We start from the raw sequence: 12,030 nt of genomic DNA on the forward strand, positions 1-12,030 counted from the left end.
GTGTGTTGGTGCATGCCTGTAATCCCAGCTACTCGAGAGGCTGACGCATGAGAATCACTTGAACCAGGGAGGCAGAGGTTGCAGTGAACCTAGATCACGCCATTGCTCTCCAGCCTGGGCAACAAGAGTGGGATCAGCGAGTTCAAGGGAAATTGATTGTTCCATGATGTGTTTTGTGAGAAGTGGGCAGGCTTTTTGATGGAGTGAGTGTAAGGGGAAAACAGATAAGATGTCAAGGATGGCCCCCAACTTCTGGCTTGCACAGAACATGAGCGGGAGGTCAGGAACCTTGGAACAGAACAAGTGCAAGGGAACCACCTGGACACTGGCTTTGGCTGCGTTTGAAGTGCCTGTGAAATCTTAAGAGCTGTCGAGTGACCCATTGCCTGCAAGGTCTAGGCAGCCGGCTGAACCCCAGCATCACCAGCGGGGGCATTTGGTGGATGTGGAGGCTGGTCCTGTGGGCAGAGACCCCAGATCTATCCCACATCTGTCCCAGCTTTCCTCCCAACACTAGGGCAACTTTGTTTTCAGCAGAAAGCACTTAATATTGACACTTGTAACGAGACAGAGTTGCTTTGTAACTGTCTCCTCTTGGATGACCATTCTGTCAACCTCATGGGCTGCCCCTCCCTGCTTCTCTCCCCTTGGCCAGGAGAGGTGTAAGTTGCCCTGGGATGCCTGCAGCTTCTCCTGAGGGTGATTGCTTCAGCTGGCTCTGGGCACTGCAGCCTGGCACCTGCTGATCTGGGGTGGGCCTCCAGTCTCTTGGCTTTGGAGAGCTGGTGTCTACTGCTCATGTCCCTAGTCACTGCTGTGGCTGTGGTGTAGAGGGTGTCTCAGCCTGATGCTGGCTGCTTCTGGCCCACCTATCTACACAGTCGTTCCACACCTGCTCTGGACTCAGGGGGTTCTGGCTGTTTTGCCAAAGGTATTTGGGACCCTGTGATTCACCCTCAGGCCCAACACCCAGATTTTCAGATGCATCTCTGAGCAGGGCATGGGTTCTGGCACTGGATGGAACACAGGGTTTTTCTAAGAGGCACGCAGGCTTCCAGGCGCTTTCTCAACCTGCCCGGTGTTTGCAACGTCTTGCTGCTCCCAGGACTGGTGAAGGTGGAGGAACTGAGGGAACACTGGTCCCCCTTCTTGGACCCAGTCAGCTTCCACACCATCCTCCTCCTGCTGACCTCCCTGCGCGGCAGAAACTCCCTCCTCAATCTCATCCTGCATTTCCCCAATGATGCAGTTTATGATGAAGATCTCGCTGTTCAGTACTGTACTAACTCACTACTGTCCTTTTTTATCTTTTTAGTTTTAACATAATTATAGATTCACAGGAAGTCAGAAAGATGGTAGAGAGGCTGTGTGCCCTCCCAGCTTCCCCTAGTGGTTGCATCCTACAAAGCAATGGCACGATGCCTGAACCAGGACACTGGTGCTGGCATGATGAGGGCTGAGTCCCATGCCTGTCATCATGGGGTGATTCATGGAACCTCCACCCAGATCAAGATGTAGAACTGCTTCCTCTTCACAAACAAAGCCTGCGCTCACTCTTCACTCTAACTCCAGACCATCCCCCACTCCAGAGACCAGTTGTTTGTTCCCCATCTCTACCGTTTCTGTCTCGCTGCATATTAAAACTCAGTTTGGGATGTACTTAGGAAGCAGTTTTCTCTCTCAAGTGCTGGATCTCCTGAGGCTCTCAGGCCTGCAATTGTGCTCATCCTGTATGAATGTAGGTGCCGGCCCTGTCCTCCCCACAGGGGCAAGGGAAGCCCAGGCATTCAAGGATGGAGGATGTGGGACCCCAGCCTGCACAATGGAAATCCTTTCTGCAGTGTTTTGGAGCACCTGCCCAGACCTGGAATCCGAGCCCTGACTCTCTGCTTCTGGACTTGCATCTTCTGACTGGAACCTGGTCTCCTTTACTCCTGTGAGGGTGCAGGAGCACCTCACTCCCTCAGAAGCCCTTCCCAGGCTTGTGCTGGGCTGTAACCTGAGCCCCCTGAAGGAAGACTTTCTCGCCCAGGCCCCTCAGGGCTCTGCAAAGTGGACCCTGTTACAGGGCAGGGCATGATAAATGTAGATTTCAAAGCTGAAGATAGATCTTCCACCTCTTTTCACAAAATTTCATTTCTATAAATCTCATTTGAATTTCTTTCTACCACCTGCAGAAGTGGACACCATTAGCCCATCTACATTTCAGGACCATAGAAAGCACCGAAACACGGCTGCCCCCTTGGCTGTAGTGACAGGGCACAGACAGCGGTTGCCGGGGCAGGGAGGGGCCTGTGGCAGTGATGGAAACATTCCACTCCTCAGTCATGGTGCTGGCTATGTGCCTGAGTTTATTTGTCAAAACTCAAACTTTATACCTAAAATAGATGAATTTCACTGTATATAAATCACATCACAAGCTGATGAAAAAAAAAAAGCAAATTTGGGAGGGACTAAGGAGGGCATCCCAGGCGTGGCCATGAGGAGGGGGAGGAGGAGCAGCCTGGGAAGCAGGCAGAGCGTGGGCAGGGCAGGGTTTGGGGAAGCAGGCCTTGTACATTTCAGTGACTTCACTTTCTTCTCAGGGGTGCACCCACAGAACTGCTTGGCCCCAGGTAAACCCTGGCATTCTCCATCTACCAACCAATCTTCTCTCAAACTCCAGCAGCGGCCACACCTCCTAGGAGGCCTGCGTGTGTGCATTTGTGTTTGCGTGTTCAGTGTTGTGTGTGAGGGGAGGACTGGGGCTTGGGGTTTAGGCTGACAGTATGGAGCAGAAAGCAGGGCTCTGAGCTGGAGGAGAGAGGTCCATAGGCCAGTAGTGGAAAATGCAGACATCCTGATCGAAGGGAAGGAACAGAGCTTCCTCCAGGCGTGAAATGAGCTGGAGATGTCCCTCAATAAAGCCCAATAAAGGTGTAGGTGAGGTCAGCAAGTAGGTGTAAAGTAATAGGGAGAGGGTGACAGGCAAGCCACAGACTGCAGTGCACAGACTGACAAGGGACTGCAATCCAGAATATATTCCAAGGTTTTCATATCAATAATAATACAAAAAAGATGGCTGGGCACTGTGGCTCATGCCTGTAATCTCAGCATTTTGGGAGGCCGAGGCGGGTGGATCATGAGGTCAGGAGTTCCAGACCAGCCTGGCCAAGATGGTGAAACCCCGTCTCTACTAAAAATACAAACAATTAACTGGGCATGGTGGCACGCGCCTGTAATCCCAGCTACTCAGGAGGCTGAGGCAGAGAACTGCTTAAACCTCGGGGGGTGGAGGTTACAGTGAGCCAAGATCATGCCACTGCACTCCAACCTGGGTGACAGAGTGAGACTCCATCTCAAAAAAAAAAAAGACAAAGAGCCCAGGGGAAAGCAGATTTGAACAGACACCTCACAAGGGGGGTATGCAAATACCAATAAACTTATGAAAAGGTGCCCTGCCTCATTGTAACTGCAGAAATGCATATTGAAACCACAGTGAAATGCTGCTGCATGGCTGAAATAAAGTCTGACAATACCAAGAGTTGACACTGGTGTAGAGCAACAAGAAGGCCCCTACACGGTAGGAGTGCAGATAGGCACATCACTTGGAAGCATGTTTAGCATTAGTAGCAAAGTAGACCTGTGCATAGATCTAAAAGTTTCCCTCCTGGCTCTATACCTAATGGTTCTGTACTTATGTGACTACATACCTTAAAGTCACCAGGCCTAGCACTCTAATAGAAAAGCAGGCACCCTGATCCTGCCAGCTGCCCTGAGGGAGTAGGTAAGCACCTAATAATTTTTAAAAGAGTGAGACATTATTTTTCAATTAAATTGCCAAATATTAAAAATAGAGAAAATCCACTGTGTTAGGGAAGGAGTAGTCATCCTGTTAGTGCCATTAATTGGTACATCCTTTGGGAGGATCACTGGACACTGGGGATCAGGGTCTGACAGGGGGCCTGCATGCATCAGCAATTCCACTTAATGACCAAGACACACCCATAGGAGGAAAAGAAAATTCATTGTACAGGTGACTTTGGGCCTTCTTGTTCTTTTCTGAAGGCCTGTTTTATGTTATCTATGTATTTACTCTCCCCACATACAGCTGAGAACCAGCTGGGTGCATTCTAGGAAGAACCCTATGTGACATGGATTGGCATTGCACTGAACCCCTGACTTACTCTGGAGGGCGATGGCATATTTCATGACACCCCTCAGGCACGGTTCAGCCCTGCATTTGTTCAAGTCTTCTGTGTTGACCCCATCTTAGGCCATTTGGGCTGCTATAACAAAATACCTTAAACAGGGTGACTATAAACAGCAGAAATTTATTTCTCACAGTTCTGGAAGCTAGGAAGTCCAAGATCAAGGAGCCAGCAGTTATGGTGTCAGGTGAAAGCTTTCTGCTTCTTAGAAGGTACCTTCTTGCTGTCCTTACATGGTGGTAAAAGGGGCCAGGAAGCTCTCTGAAGTTGCTTTTATAAAGGTACAAATCACATTCATGATGACTCCACCCTCATAGCCTCATCACCTCTCAAAGGCCCCATTCCCTAAGCTATCACATTGGTGATTAGGTTTAAACATATGAATTTGGGAGGAGTAGCATAAAGATTCAGATCATAACAGTCCCTTAATGCAGGGGTCCTCAACCCCAGGGCCACAGGCTGGTAACAGTCCATGGCCTGTTAGGAACCGGGCCACACAGCAGGAGGTGAGTGGCAAGGCAGTGAGCATTACCCCCTGAGCTCCACCTCTTGTCAGATCATTAGATTCTTGGCATTAGATTCTCATAGGAGTTGGAGCCCTATTGTGAACTGTGCATGCAAGAGATCTAGGTTCCATGCTCCTTATGAGAATCCAATGTCTGATGATCTGAGGTGGAACGGTTTCATCCTGAAACCATCTCCGCTCCCCTCATCCATGGAAAATTTGTCTTCCACAAAACTGGTCTTTGGTGCCAAAAAGGTTGGGGACTACTGTCTTAATAGGATTTTGTCATCTACTGTCTAAGAAATCATGTCTTTGGTCAGGTTTATTTCTAAGTATGTATAAGTTTGGTTGCTATTGCTAATGTGCTTTCAATTTCTAAGAAAAAAATTCTAATTAGTTATTACTAGTCAATAGAAATGTTATTGATTTTTGGATGTTGATCTTATATACATTATTAGTGCTTACCATGTGCAGGGCACCATTCCAAGATCTTCGCATGTATAAACTTAATTAACAACCCTTTGGGGTATGTACTAATGATATCTCTAATCTGCACTGTGAAAAAGAGGCCACAGAATGGTTACTTCCTTGTAGAATCTGTTAGATATTCTAGATATGTGACTATATTGCTTATAAATAATGACAGTTATTTCTCTCCCTTTCCAAAGCCTGTGCTTATTCTTTTTTCTTGTTAACTTGCATCCACTCAAGCTGATACTGAGTAGTGCCAGTGGGAGCACATACCCTTGCCCACCTCCTCCCTCCAGTGGGCACTGTGTTCCTGTTCCCAGAGTTCGATGTTTGAGGCAGATTTCAGGTAGAAGTTCTACTCAGTGGAAGAAGGTAACATCTATACATGGTTCACCAAGAGTCCTTACTGTGAATGAGTTTTGGAACTCACCAAATGTTTTTTCCAGCATTGATTGAGATGAATATGTGGCTTTTCTCTAGTCTATTAATGAAGCGAATGACATTATGACTTTTCTCATGTGAAATTATCCTTACAGTCCTGAGCTAAACTCTACTTGGCATTTTCTTTAAAGCACTGCTGAACTTGACTTGCTAATGTTTTATCTGGGATTATGTCCATCTGTTTATATATAAGATCGGCTGTACTTTCTTAGGGTGTCCTTGATTGGGTTTTCTAACAGGTTTGTGCTTATTTTAGAAATGACTCAGCCATAAGGAACAAAAACAAATAACTAAACCTTTCACCAGCATCTGAGACGAGAAGTTTAGAGGCAGGGGCTGCTGACATTCTTCCAGGCATCCGCTGAGGCCTGGACAACCATCTTTCATCCATGGTTGCAAGGCGACCAGCTCAGCGCCAGGCAGTGTCCATGGCAAGGGGCCAGGCATGGGGAGACACCAGATACCCTACTGGCTTTGGCCAGGAAGGTAAAATCTTTCCCTGAACCTCCCAGAACATTTCTGCTTGTGTTTCATTGGCCAGAATTGTCATATGGGAACCTCTACCTGCAAAGAAGATGGGCAAAATATTTCATTTTTCCAGCCTTTCTTGGCGGAGTTAAAAAGGCATGGAGGGACCAGGCGTGAGAGTGAGCATGTTACCCAGCAGAACTGGTCACAGCCTGCTTTGCATGGTGTACTGAATTTTTTCCACGTTCTGAAACAGTGGCATGAGATGGCTTGGTAGAATGCACCCACAAACCCATCTCATCATGGTGTTATTTTACAGATAGATCTTGGGGTTACACTTATAGTGTATTTTAAGCTTATTGGGTTCTTCAAATTATCTACTTTTTCTTGAGCTGATTTTGATGATTTATATTTTCCTAGAAAGTTGGTTATTTCATTAAGCATTAACAACAACATAATAATAATTGTACATGGCATGTTTTTACAATTCTAAAAAAATCTCCTTTTAACCTAAAGTTGAATTCCATTTTTCCTGATATGAATTTGTGTACCCCTCCCTTCCTTTTCTCTCTGTCTTTCTCTCTCATTTGTGAAGATTGGCCAATTGCCAACTTTGTGAGTCTTTTCAAAAGAATAAGCTTTGGGTTTTTCTGATAAACACTAATGAAATTTAAAAATACAAAAGCATTTTTTTTTTTTTTGCTTTTAAGTTTATCAATTTTATTCTTCCCTTTTCACCATTTTTTGTTGCTGTTATTCTTTTTCTAGAGTTCAGGGTTTATGAGTTAGTTCATCTATTTTCATTCTTATTAGAAAATATCTCCAAACACTGAAGAGTGATGAGAACAAGATAATGAATACTTACCACTATAATTTGACAAATTTAACAAATTTAGTTATTGTGGCACAACTTATTTGAGATTTTTTAAAAAGGTATTACACTTAAGCTCTTTTTGCTCTTTTTTTAATTTTTTTTTTTTTTTTGAGACGGAGTCTCGCTCTGTTGCCCAGTCTGGAGTGCAGTGGCCTGATCTTAGCTCACTGCAAGCTCTGCCTCCTGAGTTTATGCCATTCTCCTGCCTCAGCCTTCCGAGTAGCTGGGACTACAGACACCTGCCACCTAGCCCAGCTAGTTTTTTGTATTTTTTGGTAGAGACAGGGTTTCACTGTGTTAGCTAGGATGGTCTCAATCTCCTGACCTCGTGATCCGCCCATCTCAGCCTCCCAAAGTTCTGGGATTACAGGCTTGAGCAACCATGCCTGGCTGCTCTTTTTTAATGTCTCTCCCCACAACTCACCTCTTTTGCTAACTGCCATCCAATTGTATACTTCTATTAAACATGTATGTGTCTGTAAACAATGTGTAGAATTGTTTTACATTCATTAAAACTTCACATTATCACACTATAAATCTTGTTTGTTAACGTTTTTTTTCTACCAGCATTAGATTTTTGAGATATATCAATGCAAATATATTTCACTCATGTTCACTGCTGCATGAAAATGCCACGATTTGTGATTCATGTATCCAGTTTCCTACTGATGGACATTTAGGTTGTTCCCATGTTGTTACTATTATTTTTAACCATTGCAAATAGCAAACATCCTTGCATATTTCTTTTCCTGCACGTAATTCAGAGGTTCTCTATGCTGGATACTTAGAAGTGGAATTTCTAGGTCATGAGGTATGTGTATCTTCAGGTTTACTAGAAAATACCAAATTGTTCTCCAAAGTGGCTGTGCCAGTTTAAACTCCACCAGCAGGGCACCAGAGTTCCCAATGCTCCACATTGGGCCAACACTTGCTTATTGTTGCACTTTATACATTTTGCCGAGGTGATGGGTATGGAATAACATCTTATGATTGTTTTAATATGCATTTTCTGTGTTTTAATGGGCTTCATTATGTTTTCATGTGTTTATTTGCCATTTAGATTTCTTCTTCTCTGAATTGCCTGTTTCTAGTCTCTGCTTATTTTTCTGTGCAGATTTTTGTCCTTTTCCTGCTGAGTTGTAGGAGTTCTTCTATCAGCTGGGGGTTAATTCTCCGTTAATTTTGGACATTGCATGTGTCTTCCTCCTTCTGGGGAATGTCTGTTTGCTTTGTCATTGGTGTCTCTCATCGCCTTAAAAGCTTCCATTTTAAGGTGGTAAAATTAATTAATCATATCCTTTATGTCTTGTTCAAGAAGTTCTTCCCTACGCCAATGTCATAAAGATATTTTCTCATTTGTTTCCTCTAATGTTAAACATGTTTCAAAATTAGGCACTTAATCCATTTGGAATTTATTCTTGTGCATGGCATGATATAGGGGAATCAATTTTTAAATTTCCATCTAAATAACCAATTTCCCACAACCACTTATGTAAAAGTCTATTGTTTTACCAGCAATTTATTATGGCATCTCTGTGGCATACCAGTGTTCGCATCTAGGACCAGGGCTATTTTACTCTATTTCATTGGCTTTTAAAAAAAAATTCCTACTTTGAATACCAAACTGTCTTTAATTACTGTGTAAGTCTACACGTTTTGTAGAGAATGTCTTCCCCTACCTTATACACTTCCATGAACTTTTACTCTTCCATATGAATGTTCAGGTTAATTTTTGTTATATTTTGTCCAGCATTTTTTGTTTTTTCAGTTGGAGGCTTATTCATTATATTTTCTTTCTGATTAATGCTGATATTTAGAAAAGGTTTGGATTTTTCCCTACCAACTTAGTAACAGTTCTTAAAAGTATTTTAGAAGTTTTTCAACCTCTTCTCTTGGGTTTTTAGGTAGAAAACAGTGTCACTGCAAATAATTATAACAGCAGCTAATAATCAATGAGTATACATATATCAAGACATCATTGTCTCGATATAATTTTGATTTGTTATTTTAAAAATATAAATAAATAAATATTTAAAAATAAATAAATAATAGATTAGTGAGAGCTAAGGACATGGTGGGATTCTTTATGTACTCTTCACAAGAACTTCAAGCCTACAATTCTCCCCCATCTTACAGATGAGGACACAGAGGCAAAGGGTGAATAAGTGACTGCCCAAGGTCACCAGTTAGTAACACGGTGAGGGTGGCATCAGCCTCCGCACTTCCCCTGTCAGCCACCACACCATACTGTCTCCCTAAAATAGAGTTGTACTTCTTACTTTTATGATTTATATCTTTCTTGTATTACTGAACCAGATTCTGTCTTGTTAAGCAACCTTACCTCTTACTTCACAGAGAAAATAAAGTTCCTGTAAGTCTTTGAAAGGGTTCTTCTTCCCCCTGACACCAACTTTCCAATTCTCCTATCCTAACTGGGAATTCAACAATTCAATTCTGATGCTAACTGCAGAGTTAGGCTTGGACTCCACCAATTGAAGGACCCAGTCCCACATGACTGTGCTTTCTGCAGATACCAGTCACAAATGGGGTACCCCTTTCTGCCCAGGCAACTACAAATTTGGGGGTTCCCACAGCCCTCTCCCCTCAGGTTCAAGAATCCACTAGAAACACGGAACTCAGGAAAGTGCTGCACTCACCATTCCTGGCCTGTGATAAAGAGTGCAACTCAGAAACAGCTGGGTGGAAGAGACGCATATGGCAAGGTCTCAGAAGGGGCGGGGGGCTTCCACACCCTTGCTGGGCACACACCTCCCAGCACCTCCGCATGTTCACCAATCTGGAAACTCTCCAAACCCTGTTGTTTAGGGGGTTTTACGGAGTCCTTGTTACATGGGCATGATTGATGAAATAATTGATCATCAATGATTGCTGTCGATTTGTAGCCTCTTTCCCCACCCGTGAAGTTGGGGAGTGGGTCTGAGATTCCCAATCCTCTAATCATGGCTTGATCTTTCTGGTGATCAGCCCCAATCCTGAAGCTATGTGGGGGCTCCCAGCCACCAATCATCTCATTAGCTTACAAAAGACGTTCTTTTTATTAATGAAATGCTTCATGAATTTGCATGTCATCTTTGCACAGAAGCCATGCTAATCTCTGTATTGTTCCAATAGTAGTATCTGTGCTGTCAAAGCAAGCCCGCAAAAGACATTCTTATCACTCAGGAGATTCCAAGTGTTTTAGGAACTCTGTGCCAAGACAAAGACCAGATATTTATTTTTTATTATGCCACAGTCCTTCCACATCCCATTGACAAGTACACTCACTTATGGCTTCACATTCAGTACATTCAGGGCCCTCTCCCATTATGATGGGCAAAGTGTTCTTCCACCTGCCTCAAACTGTTTTCCCACATGTGCTTTACACACTGCAATGGTTAATTTTATATGCCAACTTGACTGGGCCACAGGGTGCCCAGATATATGGTCAAACATTATTCTGGGTGTTTCCGTGAGGGTGGTTTTACATGAGATTAACATTTAAATCTGTAGACTAAGTAAAGTGGATTGCCCTCTACAATTTAGGTGGGCCTCATCCCATCAACTGGAGTCCTGATTAGAGCAAAAAGGCAGGCCAAATATGAGAGAATTCTTTCTGTCTGACTGCCTTTGAACTGGGGCATTGGCTTTTTCCTGCCTTTGTACTAGAACTGAAACATCAGCTCTTCCTCAGTCTTGAGCCTGTCTGCCTTTAGACTGGAACTACACCACTGGTTCTCCTGGGTCTTTAATTCATCAACACATCCTGCAGATCTGGAGACTTGTCAGCTTTCATAATCGCATGAGCTAATTCCTTATAATACATCTCTTTCTACACATACACACACACACACACACACACAAATTTGTGTGTATGTTCTTCTCTGAAGAACCCCGGCTGACTTTTACCTGATCCAGCCACACACTATGGTAGGAAAAATACATCAAATCACAATATCCCTTAGCTTACCCCTGATTATGACAGGATTGGGCTAAAATAGCTGAATAATTTAATCAATAAGTTTTAGCTATTTGAAATACGTAGAGATCTATACTCCCACCCCCACCACACTGCCAAATACAGAGAATACACATTTTTTTGAACACATATGAAGCACATGGACAAAGATTTGTGACCATTCACTATGCCACAAAGGAAACCTCAACTTGTTCCACTGAGTCACCATCATAGAAACTTTATTTGAAAATAATTATGTAATACAATTAGAACTTAATAGTGAAGGAATTCTTCCTTAAATCCCATGTGGCCAGAAACTGAATTCCACATTACTAAATAATCTTTGGTTTAAAAAAGAAATCTGAAAAATTTTTAAACTTCATAAACCAACAGTATAAAAATGTTACAGTCAATCAGCATTTAATGGGAAATTTATGATTTTAAACAAAATTACCAGGAACCAAAAACATAGAAAAAATGCACTAAACATTCACATAAAGACATTAGAAAATGGGCAACAAAGCAAACTAAAAGCAAGAAGGTAAAGGGCAGAAATCAGTGAAAGTGAGAACAGCAAGACCAGCAACACCAAAGCAGAGTGAAATGGAAGAGGAATTGAGAGAGTGGAAAAGCATATACTCAAGGGACAAAAGAGGGATTTACTTCAGATAGTAGTAAAAGAGCATGATAACTACTTGTGGATAAATTGAAAAACCTAGATGATGTGGACAAAGTTCTAGGAAAATAGATAATGCAAAAATTGGCACAAAAAGAAATAGGAAATTTGAATAAGCCATTGATTGTTAAATAAATTGAAATCTAATAATTTCCCTTCCAATGAGCCCCCTGTCTAGACAATTTCGTGGAAGATTTTTAACCAACTCTCAAGGGATGATTAATTCAGTGTCAAAAACAGTAAAGATTGCTCAGCTCATGTTAGGAAGCTGGTGTAACCTTGATCCCTAAACTAAATTTAAAAAGGAAAGAAGCTCATGTTAATTACAAATGTAAATGCAAAAGCTTAAGTAAAATATTAGCTAACACAATGTAAATGTATTAAGATATACATTATAACCAGGTAGGGTTTATCCCAAGAATGCAAGGATGGCTCAACATTAGAAAATAT

General features: G+C 42.8%; 1 pseudogene; it reads right to left on the reverse strand.

Annotated features, from left to right (window-relative positions):
- Positions 1–10,004: 10,004 nt before the first annotated feature.
- Positions 10,005–10,104, reverse strand: LOC116273945 (annotated as a pseudogene).
- Between the last annotated feature and the right edge of the window lie 1,926 nt (positions 10,105–12,030).

This window comes from Papio anubis, chromosome 2 (assembly GCF_008728515.1).
Source record: "Papio anubis isolate 15944 chromosome 2, Panubis1.0, whole genome shotgun sequence".
Taxonomy (NCBI): Eukaryota; Metazoa; Chordata; class Mammalia; order Primates; family Cercopithecidae; genus Papio; species Papio anubis.